Source organism: Lissotriton helveticus, chromosome 3_1 (genome assembly GCF_964261635.1).
Source record: "Lissotriton helveticus chromosome 3_1, aLisHel1.1, whole genome shotgun sequence".
Taxonomy (NCBI): Eukaryota; Metazoa; Chordata; class Amphibia; order Caudata; family Salamandridae; genus Lissotriton; species Lissotriton helveticus.
In genome coordinates this window covers 462,935,923-462,958,769 of record NC_136061.1, presented here as the reverse complement: position 1 = coordinate 462,958,769, position 22,847 = coordinate 462,935,923, and the positions used below count along the sequence as shown (strand labels likewise).

The following is a 22,847-nucleotide window of genomic DNA, read 5'->3' as shown; positions in this document are numbered from 1 at the left end:
CCATTCCTGAGAAAATATGCCTGAACTAAGGGAGGCATTAACTATATTATTGATAATGGGGTTCACAATATCCACAATTTGGTGTAGAATAAGAGGAGGACAGGCATCTGAGGGAGATCCTGATTTGCATGATCATATTCCCAACCAAAATGTCATCCGACGGGAAGTCTTTCTGTATAAGTTTTATTTTGTCCTCAAAATAATCTGCGATATGATCACAGAGAATTTGGGAGGGGGAATCTCTGTTTGCAGGGCTTTAGGATGAATAAAAGATTTTACCATAGAGAAAATCATCTTGTGACTTTGTTGGGCATCAGTCATTTTTTTTGTAAAATAATCCTTCTTGGCGATTTTTATGTGTGTATGATATGCATTCCTAAGTTTTATAAGAAGTATTTTAGCATTGGGGTCATATTCTTTCCTCCATTTTCGCTCACCATTTTTACATAAGAGGCGGGATTCTGAAAGGGCCGGCGTATACCATGGGGCACTTATCTTTTTTTGATTAACCCTCTTGTATTGCTTTTTGCTTTCTGTGGGGGCAAGAGCGCTAGTTACTGATTGCATCCACGTGTGAAAAGTTTGAGAATCTTGTACCACCTCTCCGGTAAGACTTGGGAGCAGAGAATGGGCTAACTTGCTAAGATGGGAGTTTTTAGCAATTTGTGGCCAGTTGAGTCTGGGTGAAAAGTGTCGGCTCAGCTTTCCAGTATTGGTAGGGAGAGGGGAATGTATGTTAAAAGGAATAAAAGGATGATCAGTCCAAATTTGAGGGATGGGTGACAAGGTTTCCAAATGGGAAAAATTGGAGCAGACCCCATCCAGGATATGTCCTGCTTGATGAGTTGTGGTGCCTATTGTTTGGATCAGACCAAACATTTCTATAGTTTGAAGAAAATTGTTCACGTAAGGTTCTCCCGTGGATTCTAAATGCAAATTAAAAAAACCTAGGAGCGTGAAATGAGCATATCTAAGCAGGTGCTGTCCTAGAGATTCTCCTAGAGAATCTAAAAATCTCATGGGGCAACCTGGTGGGTGGTAAATTAGTCCTCCTGTAAAGGTAAGGGAGGCATTTAAGGAAATGCAGAATCCTATATTTTCAGCCCCTTTAAGTTGTTCTAGATTGAAAGTTGAGCAATGTAAGGAGTCTCTAACTATTATTGCCACCCATCCTCCCCTTCCCTCTTTCCTATCAACTCGGTGTATGGCGTAACTGTGAGGTAACGCCACTGCAAGATCTGGGTTACTCCATTCTTTAGGCCATGTCTCGGTTACGAGCAGAAAATCTAGGTTGTGATCTAGAATTAGCTCTTTAATGTCCTGGTTATGGCTGCCCATGGAACGGGCATTTATAAGCCCTCCTTTAAAACGTATTTGTGCCTCGGATGTTTGATCCAGCATTTCGGACTTATGCTGAGGCATGGTCCAAGAGCAAAATCTACATGAAACAGGCCCCCATATGTGGTCTATGGGGATTCTACAACAACAGTAAAGATGTCCATTAAGTTCTCTAAGAGTGTTGGGCCTGATATACAATACTAGGGTGGTTTTGGGTAGCATGGCCTGCGCCTGCCGCGGCCCAGCATGTGATTTAAATAGCTGTCCGGACACTGGAACCAGGTGTGTGTGGGGCTCGGATGTCAGGCAGTGTCTGACAACAGGAAGTCAGGCAACTGTCAATGTATGTGCAACGCGCAAGATTTAAAACTACCAAACATCGAGTTTTAAAATGAAAATGTGACTTAAAAATGCAGTAAATTTGAGGGTACAAACAATCAGGAAAGTGCAAATGCGCAAACTTAAAAATCCAGACACCTGACTTTTAGCGAAGATGCGACTTAAATTGACACAAATAAAGCAACAATTTTCGAGCTTGAAATTGAGAATGCAATTTCATGGGTGTCAGGGTGTCAAAAGGACACCCTGTTGCACCCCTGAAATGTGCATGTGTGCACATGTGGCACACACACATGCCCTTAGGGCATATATGCGCGCCACATGGCACTTTAAAAAACTGCAAAATAGTGCATTTTTAAGTGAAATCGCAATTTACCACCAACTTGAAGTTGGTGGTAATTTGCGATTCATTAAGGCCAAATCGCATTTTTTGGTGCTTCTTACATTGCATTTAAGGAATCACAATTTGTGATTCATTAAATGCAATTGCAAAATAGGGAATCGCAAAATTTGCGATTCCTTATTTTGCAAGGGTTTTTTGCGTGATACATTCTGGCTAACAGGCGTTATGGAATGCTGCTGAGCTGGGGGCTGATTTAGTTGATGGGGACCTGCGTGTACTGAACAAAATGTGTTTTGCTTTAAATATTTCGAAGTACACGCAGGCCTCCATGAACAAAATCAGCCCCCACCGCAGTGAAATCAGCCCCCAGCTCGGCAGAATTCCAAAACGCCTGGTAGTCAGTCCTGCCCTGGATACATTGCACACTGCTAAATTGTTATCACAAACGCTGAAACTCAGTGAATTTCAGAGTTTGTGATCGCAAATTGGATTAATAAATATGGCCATTAGCCATATCAGCAATTAGAGAATCGCAAATTGAGAATGCAATTTCAAGGGTGCCATGGTGTCAAAAGGACACCCTGTTGCACCCCTGAAATGTGCATGTGTGCACATGTGGCACACATACATGACCTAAGGCCATGAATGTGTGCCACATGGCGCTTTAAAAAATGCAATATAGTGTATTTTTAGGTGAAATCCCTATTTACCATCAAATTGAAGTTGGTGATAATTTGTGATTCCTTAAGGCCAAATCACACTTTCTTTTGTGCTTCTTATATTACATTTAAGGAATCGCAATTTGTGATTCCTTATTTTGCGAAGGGGTTTTTGTGTGATCCATTGCACACTGCTAATTTGCTATTGTAAAGATTTTAATTAATCAAACAATAAAGCTTTTTCAAAGACATTGGTGTGTTAGCTATGCTATCACGGCATGAGAATGAAGATTGAGAAAGAAGCATCATGTTGTACCTAAGAGAAAAATGTGTTCAAAACATTGCCTACGAAACATCTCTTCTATATTGAATGCACACTGTATAAAGCAGAGAAAGATGACTGCATGCAAGAATAGGATGGCAACAGGAGGCAACAAACATGTTGAAATGAAGGCCTACATTATTCATGTTAAAATAAACATGGTTTACAAATCATTATGTTAATACAAATATGCATTTTCATTAAAACTGCTATTCCACCTGCATGTTGGATTGCCATCTAATCGATTTCCTACCGGCACTACCGGTCTATCGATGTCCTGGCTGGTATAAAAAATAGGGAAAATCCCCAAAAGCTGGTATTTGTAGTCATTTTCTGAACATACTAAACCAGCAAATATAAACAGAATGAACTTTTAAATGTGTTCTTCTTCTGGGTTAATGGCGTAGCTAGAGCTTGTGGCGCCCGGGGCTACCCCTCAGATGTCCGAGTCTCAGAGGAGAGACACCTAGTATTGCTGCTAACAGTTACCTCGATCATGAAAGTTACATTTAGTTATTTATAAAGTTTTATATAGGGCAAACTTAAACCCGAAGGATATCAGAGCGCTTTACAATTTGAGGCAAACGTAACAAATCAGAATATTAGTCTAACATGGGGAATCTAATGGGCATTGAGATGTTTACTCCTCTCAAAATCGGAATGGTTGTTTGTTAAAAAAGGGGGTCTCTAGTTGGCAATGACTGGCCACTGTCCAAGTGGGGACCCTTCTTCCTAAGTCAGAGTAAGGGGGCTACACCCTTTGATAACCCCTGCTCAACCCTGTGGTAACGTAGCACGAGCAGCTAGGCTTATCTCAGAGGCAGTGTGTAAAGCATTTATGATCATACACAGTAACACAGTGAAGAACACTACAAAGGGACACAACACAAGTAGTTATAAAAAATATGTATCTTTATGCATAGACTTAACACAAGACCAATAACGATAAAAAGCCACAATACTGTAAACTAGGGATACTCTTGAGATGATGGAAAAATAGTTCAAAGTGTGCAAAAATGCACATACATGACACGGTCAAAGGCTAGACAGTTGAATACACCGGTGACTGGCAGTACAAAAGAGAACACACAGACTGCATGATCTATCTGGGGACTCAGAAAAACCACATGTGACATCCATCAGAGAGCTGTGTGAACAATTACCCCTCAGCACAAAGCAAACATGCACATACATGACACTGTTCAGAGACCCATCATCTACAGCTGACCATTAAATGACCATACATCATAGTCCCCCCATTAAAGCAGTGGGGACCTGCACAAACGTGATGTGCTCTGGGGACCCAAAACCAAATTAAGTGTCGAAGCCTGTGTTTCTTTACCTTTCAAAAAGAGCAAATTAATTATTATCACAGGGACTGACTCACTGTGTACGCCCTTAGAACTAAACACAGCACAAAGGGGTCAGTCAGCTCCACCTTGCCAACATAGGCTGGATAAACAGCCCACTCTGATGGCCCAAAGGCAACAACCAGGGATCGCACACTGTCATTACTTCTAAGCAGGAGCAACCAACTCCCTGGGAATGAAAAGACGTGTGCTCTTGGGACACAAAACGAGCTTGTAATAGTGCATCTCTCCTTCAGAGCAGCCTCAGCACAAAGAACACATAAGGTTAATATGACTTTATTCTTCAGTCTTGTAATAATATAAAAAATATTGTTTTAGTTTGCAGCCCCTCTTAATACACATCAAAATTACAACAAAAAAATCAAAATGATGTATAGGAAAGTAAATGAAAACACCATGTTGAATTTTCAAGTAAAACTTAAATCCAAAATTTCTAAACTATTTTTCTTGCTTTTCTATTAGCAAAATCATTGATGACATCATCAAAGTCTAGTTCATCATTCAGTTGCTGTTCTATAGACAGTATGGCAAGATTTCTTAAACATAAGGCACTCATTGTAGATCTTAGGTAACTCTTAATCAATTTCAATTTAGAGAAACTCCTTTCACAACTATCAACACTTACAGCAGTTGTAAGGAAAATTCGCAGTAGTATTATAATATTTGGAACGGAGTTCTCAAGACTGTATGTTAGTATAAACTGCAAAAGTTCAAGGGGACTGTCCTTCCATGTCTCTGTTTCGTGTTGCGTAGCAGCAACAGAAATAAAACTCTGTAGTCTTTTTCTCTCAACCAGGAACTCTTCCTCGTTAATGTCATCATGATAATGATTTAGTTGACATTCGTATTTATCATCCAAAAGATTTGATGGAGTAAGGAAAGCATATTTTTCAGCAAGAAAATGAAGTTGTTGAAATCTTGTGGTGATTTCTTGGATCATTCTGTCCAGTGAAGAAAACATTTCTCTCCTCAACTCAGTTTTGTATGACAATTCAGCACCTCGTGATTCTTCACCTGCCATTAGTTTCTTCTTTCTACACCAACGGTCCATGACTATCCGAAGATCATCACAAATTTCTTTGGCGTAAGCTACTGATTTGTTAACTAATTCACACCTATTTTCAGTTAGTAATGATTTTAAAGCATTGAGCTTTATGTCACATTGTTGTATATTCAATCCTTTGATTTGGGGGTAAACCTGAGTGTCGTTAATTTCTACAAGGACAGATTCCCACAGCCCAAGAAAGCACAGGAAGGAAAAAGATTGTAAAGCAACAAGCAGCACACCAGCATCTGACCTGGTAACTCTATTTTCTTCTTCACCGGTTAAACGTTCTACATCACTTAAGATTTTTGAGTAATTCTTTTTTACAACACTCACAGCATCTCCACGTGCACTCCACCGAGTTTCTATTACACGCTTGACACTCTGATCAGTGACTGAAGTCAGAATATCCCAGCGATGGGTCGAGGAAGAAAGAAATGTGAACAAACGCTCCACAGTTCCAAAAAAGGTAACAGAATTCACAGCAACAGAAGCTGCATTTAAACCAGCCAAATTCAGCGTGTGATTTGTACATGCGACAAATTCTGCTGTTCCATTAATTTCTCTGATGCGTCTTTGAACACCAGTATGTTGACCAGCCATCACAGCAGCATTATCATATGCCTGTCCTCTACAATTTTGAATATCAGTTCCGTTGCTTTCTAAATTCTGCAAAATCATAGTTGAAATATTCTGAGCCTTTTTACCTTTAGTTTTAATGAAATCGACAAATGATTCCAGAGCCATCACTTTATTTCCATTGATCATAACGTAGCGTAAAACTTGGCTCGTCTGATCCTTATGAGAAATATCAGGGGTGCTGTCGAACATCATAGAAAAAAACTTTGCTTCTTTCACTTGCTCGATAACTTTGCTTCTTACTTTTTCTCCCATAATTTCTATAAACTCATTCTGAATAGTAGGCGACATATATGATTTAGCATACTTTTTTCCCAGCTTAATTCTTACAGTATGCTCACGTAGCACTGGATTGTATTTTGCCAACAAATGAACTAATTCTAGAAAATGTCCTCTATTTCCTGTTGATTCAGGTTCATCATCAGTCTTGCAATGAATTCCTTCTCGGTGACCCCGTAAAGCCAAATTTTGTTTAGCTAGGAATCTAATGATATCCAACAATCTTGAAAGTATCTCCCTCCACTTCTTTACTTCGTTTTCAACTTGTTCTTGTGCCTTTTTATCAATTGTAGCTCCACATCGGATTCTAACTTCCAACTCCTTCCATTGTGTGAAACATCGAACATGGGCAACACTAGATTCATGATCGAAAATTCTGGGATTCAGTTTCCACCACGTGTTGAATCCATCTGCAGAATCAAAATTCGAATGACTTCTGTCAGCAAATAGTCTACAACAAAAGCAGTAAAGAGCTTTCTTTGAAGGAGAGTACACCAACCATGACCTCAAATTTTTTTCATTATTTGGCAGAGTTTTAAAAAACCACTCGCGTGTAAGTTTTCTGGATCGTCCTTTGATCAAAGCACCCTCACAAATGACTTCACCAAAATCAGAATCTAGATGTTGAACCACAGACGCCCCTTGTTGTACCAGCAAGATACGTGTGTCATCTTTAATCTTCTTACTCGGCCGAAGACCAACATCTTTTAAGTCAACAGCTGGAATTTGTTGTCCATCAGACCCCTTATCACTTGTTGAAGTGTAAGGATCACTTGACTTTGATGATGGATTGACTTCAAAATCAGAAACTGCTTCAGTAACAGTAGTAGGACTAGTAGTTTCTGCTTCAGTAACAGTACTAGTAGTACTAGTACTTTCTGTTTCGTGACTGAGGTATTTCAGTAGTGAACCTTCATACTTTTTAAATTCTTCCTCTCTAGCCTTTTTCTTTTTTCTAAAGGCTGCACCGCTTTCTTTTATTCGCTTCATCTTTAAGCTTGAAAGAATAAGAAAAAGATATTCATAATAAAAAGAATAACGGATAAATACATCCAATTTCAAAATGTTAGCTTGTAGTCTGCTCCATTTCAATTGCAATAAAATAAAGTGAGACAAGAAGGGCATGCGACTCCTACACCTTGTAACCCTCACTGTCTTGTTATCTGACACAGCCTGTACGGTGAGTACCATACAGAGGGGTGCGTCACATCACGTCCCAGCTGTCAGAGCGCGGCTCAGTTAAGGGGCCATTAGGCCTCCTTTTGATCGAGTGGCCTGGAATATCACACTTAAATGTAAATACAACGGAGACAAAAGCATACAGCTGGTTATCTCTTCACAGGTACTTAAGAGGCATGCTTTTGACTTTGTTAGGCCCCTTTATGTAAGTGCATGTACTGAAAGTATCTCAGATGTGTTGGTCTGTCCCAGTATTTACACACAATTTAAATAGTACTATTTTACTTTCTTTTATAACGCTACACACCCCAATGCAGAGTGCCAGAGCGATTTTAATAACACATACAGATTGAAAATAAATCATGCAAGCGTGTAAATCAGTGAACAAGATGTGTTGTTGCATGAGTCAGTGGGGGTTAAAAGTAGTAGCAGTCATATATCCTACATTGCTCACTGTGCTATATTAAAAGGCTTACTATTTGTAAACTGCAAGTAACAAAAGGATCTGACTGTGTTAAAAACAGTAACCTTACCTAGCTACATTAAAACAAAATATGTCACCTGCATATTACATGATGTGCTTTGCAGGCACATTAATTAACCTTCTATACTACTTCGAGTCGATCTGAGACTACACAAAACAGAAATTTCTCCAAGAAATACTTTAACCTCCAGGGTTATCTCACCAATTGTTATTCCCTGATAGTTACTGGCACCTCTGAAGCAGATGCCTTAACCCTATAAAAATATTAGGAAATGCAGACCAATTAAGTATAAAAGATCTACTAACATGCTTCTCCTTGTTGCTAATTTCTTTGTGGCAGGGTTTTAAAAAAATGTAAAATTAGTTGAGGCCCAGATGTTGCATTGGGATTGCGCCACTTTTGTTAGCACAACCCCAAAGCAAAATCCAGTTTGTTAAATCTCATATGGGCTTACATGCACTCATGATATACCTAATAGAAACAATGTGTGTGTAATTACACCCATTTGAGCAGTCAGCAATGAGACACTCGAAAAGGACTAAAACTGGTGCAAATGTCTGTGGCGGCGGACTCATGATTACAATAAAATTATGAAAATATCACACCTAGCAATCCGAAAGCTTGGCAGCTATGCACTTTGAGGCTGCTCTTTACCAACTGACGTTGGAACTACTCAAAACAACAATGTACACAGTAGAACGCTTCCTACTGTGTATCATCTGTGAGTGACTTGTCCATGCGTGTCTTATGCGTGGCATTCTAATGTACAATTTGTCGCGCTTTGAGTGACTTTTCATTGAGAGTAGAACAAGCATTTACATCATGGAAGCTAGATGTTCTTTTTAAATTGTGGCGGTCTTTTGTGCAATATAATGCTCTAGAAACAACAGTAAAACATTTGTAGGGCTGTCCATCTTTGTAACTAACTTCTGGAGCTACTGAGCACCATATGCGACCCGCCGCATACATTGAATCTAAAATGTCTCCACAGTGTCTGTAATTAATCAATGTCATCAATGCTGCGCGCCGCGCTCGCTCCTCTCTCATACAACTTAATGCACCTGGCACTGCAGCTCTAGGCTAGCCTCTTTGTAAATAAATAAAAAACTAAAACTAAGCTGCCTGCTCAGTGCATGATGCATCTATATGTTAAACCCCTAATAACATCATTGTTCTTGGAAATTCATATGTCCTGAGGTCATGTGTCAGTGGCTCAGCCACGGATATTTAACATCCATACCGGGCATCAGACTAAATGGACACGGGCGATAGCGAGGACACATGATGAACCCCTCAAAAAAGTTAACAAGGCACCCCCCTACACAGCGCTTCTGGAAATCATCCAGAATCGGCCACAAGCTGTAGAGAATAATCAGGCACCTATACAACGTTATGGATGTTATCTCAATCTCAGCTCCTGATGTCTTTCAGGGCCTCTTTAAGTTCTGAAGTCAGGCACATCTAGCTTGAATCCAAGTTAGGAGCCTTGCAGTCATCCTAAGTGGCCTGCCACCCTCCATCATTCTTGACTTACATTGGCTAAGATGAGCAGACTGCTGCATTCCTTAAACTCACACTGTTATGTTGCTCGATAGCTACAATTTGTGGGAGTGTGGTAGTGCAAGCCGCAGCAAACGCTTACAGGCACAGCACAATTGAGGCCACACCACTGCATACAGAAATGCACACAAGACCATTTTGCAAGTAATAATACAAAAATGCACAACCAGAACTGTACACCGTTGCAGGTATTCACAATTTGGGCATAAGAATGCACTCTTTCTCCTTCAAATACATTCTGGGTAGAGTCACTAATGAATGTATGCAAGTGAATTTTTAAAAATAATCCCTAAAGGATTTTATTAATACAGTAGTTGATGCAGAGCTTTTAAATCCAGATGGCGGTTTTGAGAAAATATGTTTGTGTGCAAAAGCAAAATTTGTTAGGATAGACTGAAGAACCCTGCCACCTATGCTAACTCAATACACATTGAAAAAGGAACATGTGAAGTTAGGCCTTTGACTTAGATATGGGTGAATTGCATATATGCTTGGACCCTGCTCCATAAAAATCACTGAGAACATGTGAGCATCTTCTATTTTCACAAATGCATGGGCACCACAGGTTTCATATATTATAGATGCGAGTTACATAAGTGCAAATATTTTAATATGTGTAATCTTAAAGCGTATTACTCCCTTAATTCTTTGTGTAGGTGAGTCAGCTGACTCTGATTAATTTATGGTACAGGCGTGAGGCAGCTTAGCTCTGTGTTAGGACCATCACATCTGGTTTAGGGTCCTATGGTTCTGCAGTCTAAATGCTAGTCCTTGCTCTTCTTGGTATTAATTCTTAGAAGAGCCACGTGACCTGTTTTAGAGATGTCTGCTTTTTATTTGGTGGCATCTGAGGCTGATGTTAGTAGCTACTTGAAACGTCTTACATTCCATATTACAACATTTGCTTATGAATAAGGTGGCCCCTGCAGTGCAGCTTTACTGACTACGTTCACAACAGTCCATGAGATAAACCTTTTCCCATCACATTCATTTTTTGCATGATCCCGAATTGGACAACAGCCACCACATAGTTAAAGTGATTTGTTTTATTCTCCTTGTTTTAACATGCTCCTTCTCTTTTATTTTTGCCTAATTAGCATTATTTTCGCCTTTTTCCTTATTAGTCAATACATTATGAAGCCTCATAGGTTAATGCTATCACTGCAGATGTCCGAGTGTGTGTCACAAAGAGAAACAGGGTAATGCTGACTTGTGTATTTGTATTGCCTTCAAAGACTTATTATTTATTATCATGGGGCCCCAATTGTTTCACAGGTCTGTCATTCTTTAAAGGGGCAGTACGTTAGTGACTTTACATTTCTGCGTTTTTGCAGCAGTTTCAAAATGTTTTTAGAGCTTCTCATTGCTCAATGGGATATCATTTCTGTTATTTATCTAACTTATAATTGCTTGGGGTTACATGAGAAAAAGTGCTACTCTAGGTGTCACCACATATTTGGTTGTTTAATGTCACTCATAAGTCCACTGAAACACATATGCAGTCTGAAAACTTGGCAGCACTGTGAGTCGGCTATCGTGACTAAGTAACTATCATAATTTATTAGCATGCAGCTGAGATTATCCACACTGGGGCTCTCACATCCCATTTGGTATAGTCGAGTCCTACCGCACCATTCCATTTCTGGTGCTCTGCAGCAGTTTTTAGATCTTCTTAGAGCTTCCTGTTGCTCAAATGGATGTAATTTTTGATATTTATATGTTTCCCTCGTCATCATTGCTAGATTTTACTTGTGAAAAAGTGTCACTCATAGTCGTTGAATGTCACTCATAATTACACTGAAATTATAATAATGTCACACATAAGCAATCTGAAACCTTGGCAACTATGCATACTTCCTATCGACACTTTTATGAAATATGTAAGTATGGGCATGGTCTTCAAAGCTTTGTCATGTGAAGTGATGCCCACCCTCTTTCATAGCTGCCAAGGTTTCAGATTGCTAGGTGTGACATGATTTTGATAATTTAGTTCGTAATTGTGAGTCAGCCATCTCGGGCATTTGCAGCAGTTTTAAGATCTTCTCAGAGTTTCTCTATGCTCAAGTGAGTCTAATTTCAAATATTTATAAGTTTCCCTCGCTGACTCGCTCGTCTTCATTGTATGATATTCTGCTTGCAAGACAGTGTCACTCATAGTAGTTGAAATGTGTCACTCATAATTACATTGAAATAATGAAGATGTCGTCACACATAGCAATTTGAAACCTTGGCAGCTATCATTAATGCATCGATCATAGCCCCACCACCCTGGTATGTCTACCCCGGGCCGGGGCCCCCATCTGATTGGACTCGACTCCGACGGTCCGACCCGACTCTCTCTCACCTCAATCAATTATTTTAAATGTCTGTCGCCTGTCGCTCAGAGTGCCGCCCGCCCGCAGCCACAGCCCACAGAGAGACAGCACTGAGTACTGTAAAGCTGAGCAACAGGGCAGCTGCAGCAGGGCCCGGCCAGGCAAAAAGAATGGCGGTGGTCTCCACTCCTCGACTGCTCGACACGACGGGAGGGGTGGTGAGGTGAGCGTGCAGCGTGTAACGCATCACACTACGGTGCGGCGGCGAGAGGGCTGGCAAAAAATGTTACAGGGCCGTCATTGGTTGCGGCTGTGTGCTCCACGAACGCTACCACTGATTGACGGCCATGTGAGCGAGGTGGGGGCCCCCCAACAACGGTCGGGTTCACACTCACTATGACGTCACGTGATTGATTCGGAACCGCCATTTTGATTTCTTAGCCTTAGTGCTGGTGCTGCTTGCTATTTACTTCAGGTATTGAAATCAGAATGAGTGTAACCGACGGCAGGTGACGGGTTAAACTCAAAGTGTCAGGTGATAATATGAGTGTGTGTGTGTGTGTAAAGCGCCACTGGCCACGAGCCACCGCACCGCCCTACAGTCACTCACAGGCCTCCGCGGCCGCAACGGACCTCGGCCGGGCCTCCTCAGTCAGTCAGTGAGTGCCGGCCCGCCCGCGTGGCCGCGGCCGCCTCAGCCACCTCAGCCACCTCAAAAAAGGTGCCGCCTGGGGCGGACCGCCCCCCCCTGCTACCCCCTAGCTACGCGGCTGCCACTGACTAATAAAGTAAACAAAAGCAAAAAAGTAGTGTTAGAAATGAATACAAACGATTTTGTTTAAAGTATCTTGTTTGGGCCTTTCAAACTCTTAAAGCAACAAATGGCCAGTATTTTTCTCCTGAAAAGGTGGCAACATTGCCTGCAAGAGAAGAAAATGGTGCTTGCTGAATCCTTAAAGGAGTACTTAAAGCAAGTGTTGCTAACCAACACCTGACGGGGCAAACTGTAACAATTTAATGTCTCAACTGTGTTCTGTCCTGAGCAGCCTGAAGCAACTATTGCTTTACAGACAGAAACATCCTAAAGCTGATTTTTATTTTCAAACACAAAAATGTGCTGCTTTTTCAACATGAGGCCTGGAGTAGCAAGGGCATTTCAGATGTAGCAAAGTACTAACCATGGGTCACAGCTGCGACCTCCGCGATACCTAAATTACGACCATGATGCAAGCATGCACACAACATACTTTTAAAACCATAGTTACTACCACAGCTGCCACCAAAGGTCCTCTTCCAGCTAAGTGTGCTCCATTTTTTATTACACTCATAGTGAATAATAGAATATTATTCAATGTTGGCATAATGAATACCAGGCAGAAAATAAGTAATGTGTTTCCTTTCTGTTCTTTGCCCTAATCTTGCCACCTCTAAGGCCAATAGTCGCAAAGGCATTGGCAGGGTTCACAAGAGAGAGGCATGCCAGCGGTCGCAGCTGTGACCCCTGGCTACCCTAAAATGATGTCCATGTATATCTTTATCTTGTTGGCCATTACTGTGTAAATGCCCTAGAACCATCCTTAACCCTTAAGCAGTTAAATCAGCCTCCGCCCCAAGCTGCCTCCCCATTTTGTGTACTGTGTACGGTTTGCTTATTTCGTTCATTACCAAACACAGGCCACTGTCCCTTTTGTTTATTTGCCAGTCCAAAGGTGATGGCTATTTTTGGAAATGCCCACCAATTGGTGCAGCTACATTCCTAATTAACAAACTGTTTCAAACACAATACACCAATGTAGTTATTTGTCCAATATTTACTAATCCCCATATTAAGCGTTCTTCTATGTTGTGCCATTTTAGTTGTTAACATGTTTTCTTTCTCCCTAAATTGGTTTGGGAAATGTATCATGTTGATTTCTTAACTATAATATTGTTTTTCTTACCACTGTTCATATACCACAGGTTTTCTATGGGGCAAGCCTGTCCCTTTGTGCAAGGGCTACAAAGTATAAGCTCGAGATTCCTCACAGAAACCTTCTTTAGCTGTCAGGCCCTGTTGAGTTGGGTGAGTCTTCAGCCATGACAGGCTGCACTCAGTACTGCCAGGGCATCAGAGGCATGTACTCCGCTGCCGTAGAGGACAACAGCCCACCAAATGTAGAGACCTCCACCTTTCTGGTGGGGATCTCTGTGCCTTCAGAAGAGCTGCTGACATGGTGCCTCCTCTGAAGACACTGTGGCTTTGCTGTTGCGCTGACATGCTTCATGAGGCTGCTCAGCAAACCTTTTTGTTTTTCACAAATACACTACCAATGCAGGAGTTGGTTTTTGAAATACCAAAACCAAGTGGCGCAGACATCTAGGGAGCTTTTTCCCAGAGTGTGAAGATCATTGTTTCCTGTTCAGTAGCACTAGGTATTCCCTTGTGACCCTGAACAGGCAACAAAGTATATTGTATTGTCCACTCTAAAAAAGGCGGACAGTATGAGGTATTTTGTCTGGCGACCCCAAGAACACAGGGATATTGGTCTAAGGCTTCCATCCAACTCTAAATAGAGCAGGCAGACCATCAGTTTAGTGGACAAGGTACTCTGCAACATTTGTGACAGACTACCCTATCGGCCAAACTCTAAAAAACTCATGTGCCCTCTTGTTCACCTAATTTGGCAATACCGTTTCCACCAATTCCTATGTTGTTGCTTACCTTACTCACTTTTATGCATACATTCTTGTAATTGTAATAAGCAAAATGGTTTTAATTGCATAAACATAAATACAAATATTTTGTTTAAAACAGTGAGTAAATGACTTCAGTATTTTTTCTATATCTCCAAATTTAACACTGCTGAAAACCCATTGCATCATACAATGCCCTTTTCTGCATTTAATGCATGAAAAGAGTGACAGTACAGCATGCATGGAATTGCAACCCATAGTGCAGCTCTTTCAAGAGTAAATAGTTGCATGTTAAAAACAATATCAACTTTTTAAAAGCATTAGTGCTGTCGATGTAGTGGGAACCCGCAAAATATTACCCTCTCATGATATAAAGTAAACAGTTGGAAAACAACACGCATTCACCATTTTGTGTGAGTTACATAATCCAGCTGTGTTTTTTAGTTCTACCCTGAGGCAGCATATGCACTGCCACTTGCCAGGCATTTTGTTAGCTTACAGTAGGATTAGAGCCCGTCCATTGCTTTCCTTTATCTTCACTCTCATTTCCTTGCTTCTCTTTGGTCGGCGGGTGCCGGCTTTACTTCCTCTTTATGTTTGTACCTCCCCTGAAGCTTGATTAAATTACTGCTACCTTGTTGGACAGTGTGCTTTCCACTTCTCGCGCTTTTAGGGGTAATTTTTTTCCCTCACTTGCCATCATTGCTGCTTGGCCTGTTCTCTTGGTTGACCCGTAATTGTTGCTTGCCCCACCCTGCTTCTGCATTGCTGTTGTTGCATGGCCCCTTATACGCGCCTCCCAAGTTGTGTTAGATCTCCCGTCCGTTCCACATCCCTCCCACATTCTGTTGTTTCTCCAGTCCCTTACACTTTCCTCCAGTGTTTGTGATGTTGCTTGTCCCTTCCCGGCCTCCTACCCTCCGTCCATTTTGGACCCCCTCACCTGCCTAATTAAAAAAAAGTGCTATAACGTACCCATCGCTGGCCTGCATCATAGCGCTATTTTCCCTAACCTTATTTTTTTTTTGTTTGTTAACCTGCAGCGCCCTGCAGGGTTTTTGACTTCCTTAATTGTAACACACCTACTTTGAGTTGCTTGCCCCCGTCTTGCCACAAAAAAACAAAATTGACATAGCCAAATAGCTCTGGCATAGTTTTTTTAGCCATGTTGTATAGCCACGCAGCTGTTGTGCAGCATAGATGAAAGTGAAAAAAAAGAACTATGATGCAGCTTGCATTGATCGCGTCTGCCATGGTGCACTATGATCTCGAATAGGGGAGACCTATTAACTTTGCCAATACTTGATCTCTCTGTTGACAACACTTGTACCTATCGCTATTGAACTTCTTTCTCTTTGGGCCACATGTAGGTGAGGCAATATCGGTCGGTAACGGTGAAATTCGGTAAATTTCACCGTTACAGACCGGTATTTAGGGATTAGAGATGTAGGAGGCAGGTTTCAAGGATTCGGTAATTTACCGAATCGGTAATTTAAGGAATCTGTAAATTACTGTGGGCCAGATGTAGGTGGCACAATACTGGTTGGAAACGGCCAAAATTACTGAATTTCGGCCGTTACCGACCGGTATTGGGCATTTGGGATGTAGGGGACCCAAAATCATCCGAATCGGTAAATTCACCAAATCGGTAAATTACCGAATCCTTAATTCCTATGTAGAAGGCACTCAAGTGAATGCATTTTAGCATTCAGGATTCGTTATTTACCACCGACTATAACTTGGTGGTAAATACTGAATACCTTAAAAAAAGCAATTTTTTGCTTTTTTGTCAGTGCATTGTGGCAGACATACATGCCCCTAGGGCATGTATGTCTGCCACATGTGCACACATGTACGATTCAGGGGTGCAACAGGGTGTCAATGTGACACCCTGCCACCCTTGAATATGTTCCCCCTATTACCGATTCGGTATTTACCGAATCAATAATAGTGAATGGCTTCCCATTCATGCCTATGGGCCTCCAGGCCCATAGGCATGAATGGGAATTACCGAATCGTAAATACCGAATCGGTAATGCCGAATATTACCGATTCGGTTACATTTACCGAATATTTACCTACATACTATTTACCGGTTTTCAAATACCGAATCGGTAAAATTCGGTATTTAAAATCGGTAAATAGTGATTACCAACATTTGGCGCTTTGTTCTTTTGGAACTCTCAGATTATAACTCCCTACCAATCTCTCTCTGTCTCGGATACCTTTCGTCAGTCTTTTATTATACCTCTCTATTTCCCTCACCAATTCTCATTTGTATTTTCCATTACTTTCAATAGCTCTGTCCAGATTTCCGAATCCCTGTCAATCTCTCTCGTTATCTTCCTCTTTTAGTTTTTCTCTCTTAGTCTCCTTCGCAACGTATCCTCTTATTCTCTTTTTCTAATTCCCATGTGCCTGCCCCTGTTAGGAGTCAGTTTTGGCTTAAGTTAATTTTATATCAAAATGCAGAGAAATTTCAGCAACCCACATCCTCCTCAGAGAGAGCCATCATGAAATGCTATCTGTCCATTACCAGGGGGCGTGCTTTAGGGGGGGCTGCTTCTGCTTTCGAAAGTGTTGGGCCCACAAGCAACTGTTTACATCTGCGTGCGTTTGTTCATCAGCCTCTGTTATCAATAGCCGTGCTGTTTTCAGCTCGAAAACAGCGAGGGAAAAAAAGAAATATTTTGGCAAGTCGGATATTCACTTGGCAGAGCTCTCTCTCTCTCTTATCCGGATATTTATTATGCAGAAAGACTGTTATTCGTGCTACGCAGGTGAGAGTTTAGTAAACAGAGTTTCCCCCTGAGAAAAGATAAATACGTTAATATGTGGTTTTTAATTTGAATATTGAGAAAAGGCGCTGACGTTGGACAGCGTATTTTTTTTGTTTGCAATTTGCCGGCACTCTTCTCTTTGTTCATGTGAGAATGAGATTTTAAATAGTTTTTGAAGAATGGGATGATGTGTTAAAATCCAGTAAACATCACCACACAAATACCATCAAGAAAAAACAAAAGCCTGTTAAAGACGACGTGGGCTGAAAGCCGAGTAAACGATTTCACATCAAGAACGTTCTCAAATGATTAATTACGCAGGTTTTCAATAACAAATACAAGCACAAGGAAACAAGCGGGCACTCGTGTTTCTCTGTTTGTAATATATCCTCAGTGTCGCGCTGTGTGCATTGCCTCGTTCCACTTGCCGTTTCGCCGCGAGGCATATCATTTTCCGCGTGCATTGTTCCACTTTCCTCCAGACAGCGATATAGATGTCACTTCGGCCAGGGCCGGACTGGGAACTGAAAGCAGCCCTGGCAAATTTTGCCAGACCAGCCCCCGTCCAGTGCGTAGCGTGCGAGCGCAGGGAGTGTGCCCGACCGATACTCTGAGGGTTTGGGGGAAGATTTTCGAAAACAACCGACCAAAATGGTTAACTTTACAGCATATTTTTCATTACATATTCAATAGTATCAACTTTCAAAGCACATTAAATAGTAGATGATGACCTTAAAGAGCACCAGGTTACCCTCCCAGTCATAGGTACCCATAGGCATTCTTTCAGAGAGCACCAAAAATAGGCACAAGTAGTGAATCGGAGAACAAAGTAAAAGAGAAACCAGCCCCCACATGGTGTGCAGTGAACAAGCGCAGTGAGAAACAACTACTAGGGGGAGTTTGGGGGGTTGAACTTGTCCCCCCCCCCAAGAAAATGGACTTGCCTATGTCTGTGTTTCTATACAATGCCCTCTGTGACGCCCTCTTCCATGTTGAGGTCACTCGCCGAATATTTTCGATGCTGAAATTACTGAGATAAGTAAAGGCAGTAAAATATTCTGTGCATCTTGTCGCTGTGTGCCTTGAATACGAAGCACACTTTCTACAGCGAATAAAAAAAATAGGCACTGTGTTAGCAGCTGGTTAAGGGTGCTGTCTCACACTACATCGGTTATTAAGCGTGAATATTACTGACTGCACAATGACATCTAGATACAAGAAAAATCCATGTGCACCACACAATAATTTGACACCGAAACATCTAACCTAATTCAGGAAACAAATCAATGTGACTACAACAACCACCCTAATGGAAGGATTGAACACACCAACCAGGCTGACTGCCACGTGTTGTTGGCAGTATCTGTTTCTAAATTCGGTAATCCAACATGGCTCGGACTCCATCCCAAAGAAAAGGCTTTCATGTTATATTCAGGACAAACTAAAGCCCCCCCCCCCCACGTTAGCCTAAGTGGCGCTGGCAAGTGCCAGTGCCCAATGGCAACACCAGTGGCCAGTGGAAAACAAAACAGGACTCACTTGTGTAAAAAAAACACTATAAAGCCCTGTTGTTTGCTTTAAATACATTTTTCAGCAAAAGCCCAATATATTTTAAGCAGACTTACTGACCCCAACCTTCGACCCAGTTACAGCGCCCAAGAGTCAAGCAGCACAACAGCGCCACCAAAGGGAGCACAGTCACACGTATCCTGCCTGCTGGGCTGGCTCGGAACATTTCAGCTGGCCCTGCATGGAGTCGGACAGTGACACACACACGGCCCTGACGAAAAGAAAAAATTTAGAAAATCCTGGGGACATTTACAAGCCACTTGCGCCACTTTTTCGACACTTTTCCCATGTTAAAAGTGGCGCAAAAATGGCGCAACGGGCTTGTAAATCTGCCCTTCCATTTTTACAGACTCTGACCTGAGCTCATGTGTCATGTTTGAGGTCAGTGCTGCACTGCTGGGGCAGAGGATGGCGGCCCGTGGCAGGAGGAACCAAAGGGTTGCCTGCAAAAGGGGGGTGAAGGAAGGACTACTAGCATAGCCGGACTCTCGCAGGCACAGGCAGGCCTAGCAACCAGCCACCACCACCTCGCTCTGGCAGCAGTCGGCTCTGCCGGTGGCAGGAGGAACCAAAGGGTTGCCTGCAAAAGGAGGGGTAGGTACTGGTGGTACTAGGCCTGAGGGCATGGAGGGAAGGATCAGGGCCAGCGCTAGGCATGGGCAGTGTGGTCAGCTGCCCAGGGCCTCGCACTCTGCCTACAAGGATGGGGGCCCGCACAATGGCAACACCCCACCAGTCCTCGTGTACCCCTGCCAATCAAAGTGAAAGAAATGCATCTCTTTACAATTGTGCTCAAGGGAGAGGGGCCCCCATCCAGGGGCCTCTAAGGGATGGTGTGAGAAGGCCTAGGGGAGGGGCACACCACTTGGGCTGCCCATTCAGAGACTCCGCAGGGCGCCCATTCTCAGCACTTTAGCCCAGACAGGTTTAACTCAGCCCCCAAGCAATTCTCACACCATCAGTCCGAAATGGACTGTGCTTGGGGTGGCTGAGAGGAGGAGCTGCGGCCTAGTTGGAGTCTGCACAAAGCAGCTTCCCCGAGCCCAGAAGGTGTCACTTATGTAAATTTCAGGGGCCTCGCACATTCCTTTTTGCCCAGGTGCCCAAAAATCCTAGGACCGGCCCTTGGAGTGATGATGATGTATCTCCTAGGATCCATGACACCTACCAGGTGGAGACCATAACAGAAGCACTAGAGTCAGTCTGTCAGCAAGGGTAAGCTTTCTCATGAGTAAGGCATCCGAGGAGTAAAAAAGAATTAGGCAATTGGCTGTTAACAACTTATGACATCACGTTGATCAGTGCTCAGAGACTTTATAGACCGATGGACAGGATACACACATTTAAATGAATAGGTCTGCTATTCTGCCTTTAAAAATAAGAATAACTAATTAATTTATTGACCGGGTTGCAGTTTTCAAATTGACTGCTCTGATCTGGTGTTTCAATCGTCGCTAACCGCCGTGGTTACCAGATACGTGCAACTTAAGTCCAAACGCTCTATTATAGACCATCCTTGTAATGAAAACGTGTACTTCTCAAGATGTGCGGGGATTTTGTTTTTAATGGACCCACTTTGGGCGGCGTTGCGGAGACTCTACATCCTAGATGAAGCTAAATATCCGAGGGTATTTTTACAAACATGAGTTTCATCCGGAAACCTTTATTCGGAGCGCCATCTTCAAATACTATCATTTACACAAGTTTAGGCACTAAGCCACACAAATACGCATCATTCCTTTAGGCAAATGATACCTGATGAAATATACATGGCTGAGCAGATTTGCAAACCTGTATTTATTAATCGAGGTACTGTAATAGAGCGAATTCTGACATTTAACTGATAATTGTAATAGGCAAAAACAACCGCTTGGCGATAGAAACAAAATCGTACATTGAAAGTGAGGATATAACCTCGTAGTTTGTTCTTTTGCTATTTGAATATAACGAATATAACGAATACACCAATACTAGCATAGCTGGACTCCTCGCTCCCAGGCACAGGCAGGCCAGGCAGCCTGCTGCCTGCTGCCTGAGCCAACCACCCCTTCCTCGCACTGGACCTGCAGCAGTCAGCACCGCCGGGTCGTCACCCCTGGCCCCTGCTCACCAACAGCCAGGAGGCCTGCACAGTGTTCACAATTAAACAAATCCACAATTCACACTGCAGGTGCCGCCCAGGGCGCTAGTGCGCTGTGCTGCCTGCGCAGAACGGGGCCGTGGATTAAACAAAAAGGTATAGGTGGGCGTAGCCTTAGGCCATTACTTCGGCCAGGGCCCTGGGCCGGGAGGGTGTGGGCAGCCTATACCCTTTGTTTAATCCCGGCCCGACCCACGGTGCCAAATATTGATTAATCTGATGATAATTTGCAAATGCAATTTGCAAAAGGCCAAGGACACATCACAGTGACTCACCTGCGGACGACGGGCAACAGACAGTCGGCAGTGAGGGTGGGACAGGCAGGCAGGATATAATTACATTATGGGGTGGCTTAGTTGTTCTGGAATGCTCCTATTACTCTCGACCTGGCCTCATGGCGGCGGAGGGTCACGCGCACTTTTAATTGAGTGAACCCCAAAGCGCATGTCAATACCACGGCCCCCTCACCCTAGGTGGGTGAACTGAGAGCGCGCAGACGTGGCGGCGCCGGCGAGCGTGCTGCGCAGGAGCGTAACCCGACCCACCCCCTAATAAATGTGCTCCAAATCCAATGCATTACTTATACAGATGATGAATGATGGCAGCAGGGTAGAGAATCCAGAGAGAGAGTGATGATATAGTTGTGCAGTGCTTTTTTTTTGCCCCCGCACGGAGTGAGGAGAGACGCAGTCAGTCAAGCAGGGTAGGGAGTTCGCTGATTTATTTTCTGACTAACTCTGTCGTCGGACCTAAAAATCGGCCCCAGGAACAAAACCGGCCCCCTGCCAAAAAACCGGCCCCCACACCTGACAGCCGACCGGGGGATTGCCCGGTGCCCGGCATTGCCAGTCCGGCCCTGACTTCGGCACACCAAACTCGCCGATGTCTGATCTGTTTTATGACAACAGTAAAGAATTTTAAGAGGCCGGAATATTTTCCTTACAGGAATTCAAGTGATGGTTGATTGACATAAAATTATGCTACCATCCCATGCAAAATGTGGTGACCAATAATCATCGGGGATCACCACAGTTTATAGGTTGGGATACTGGTTTAGGGGGGTGAAACCCTACTCAAGCAGCAGTCACAATATCTGTTAGGGTGAAGTCACCTGTAACCAGCTGCGGCCCGTGCAGGTAAGAGCGGTGGGGCTGGGATTTCGTCATCGTCCGTTGAAATCCCCCTCACTTGGCCCACCATTCTTACCTGCACGGGCCACAGGTGCCAGTAACAACAAATTAACCTGTGCTTAACCCTCTCGTAGCTTGGCACAAAATCAGTCCGACATAACTTAGAGGCAATGTGTAAAGTATTTCTGCACTACTTCAAACAATAATTAAGTGAAAACACAATAAAAGAAAAGTTCTACACCAATTTAGAAAAATAGAATACATTTAATATATTGTTTGAATAAATAGTTTGAGACCAAAATTACAAATATCCAATCAGTATAACCTGAGATATGCAATTTCAAAGTTTCTAATAAAATAGGGCCCAGAAGCACAAAGCACCACCCTCGGTTATTTGGTTGCGTTAGACCACGACAAAGTCACAAGCTTAGGCCACCCAAGATGGAGAGTGGGCCACAAACAGGGACCAAGTTAGGCTCGCTAAAGAAAGTACTGTAAATCCTGGTTTGTGGAGTATTGCAAGACCTCGCATTGAGGATGCATCGTGCAGGGACGAGCCTCAGGAGCTGAGAAGCTACAGTGCAGAGTCCTGATTCATTGTCAAGTATGCCGCCGACTAAGGGATTGTGATGCAAATTCCTGCATCGAAGACTCGTTACTCATCAGTGATTCCAAAGAAGCT

The 22,847-nt window shown here is 42.8% G+C and overlaps 1 long non-coding RNA gene across 1 annotated transcript in view; it reads right to left on the bottom strand.

Moving 5' to 3' along the window:
• Positions 1-21,466, bottom strand: part of LOC144824630 (uncharacterized) — a 47,379-nt gene extending 25,913 nt beyond the window's left edge. Inside the window, exon 1 of the long non-coding RNA XR_013609025.1 lies at positions 21,311-21,466. This is a non-coding gene — a long non-coding RNA (uncharacterized LOC144824630). The remainder of the gene's footprint in view (positions 1-21,310) is intronic.
• Positions 21,467-22,847: the final 1,381 nt, after the last annotated feature.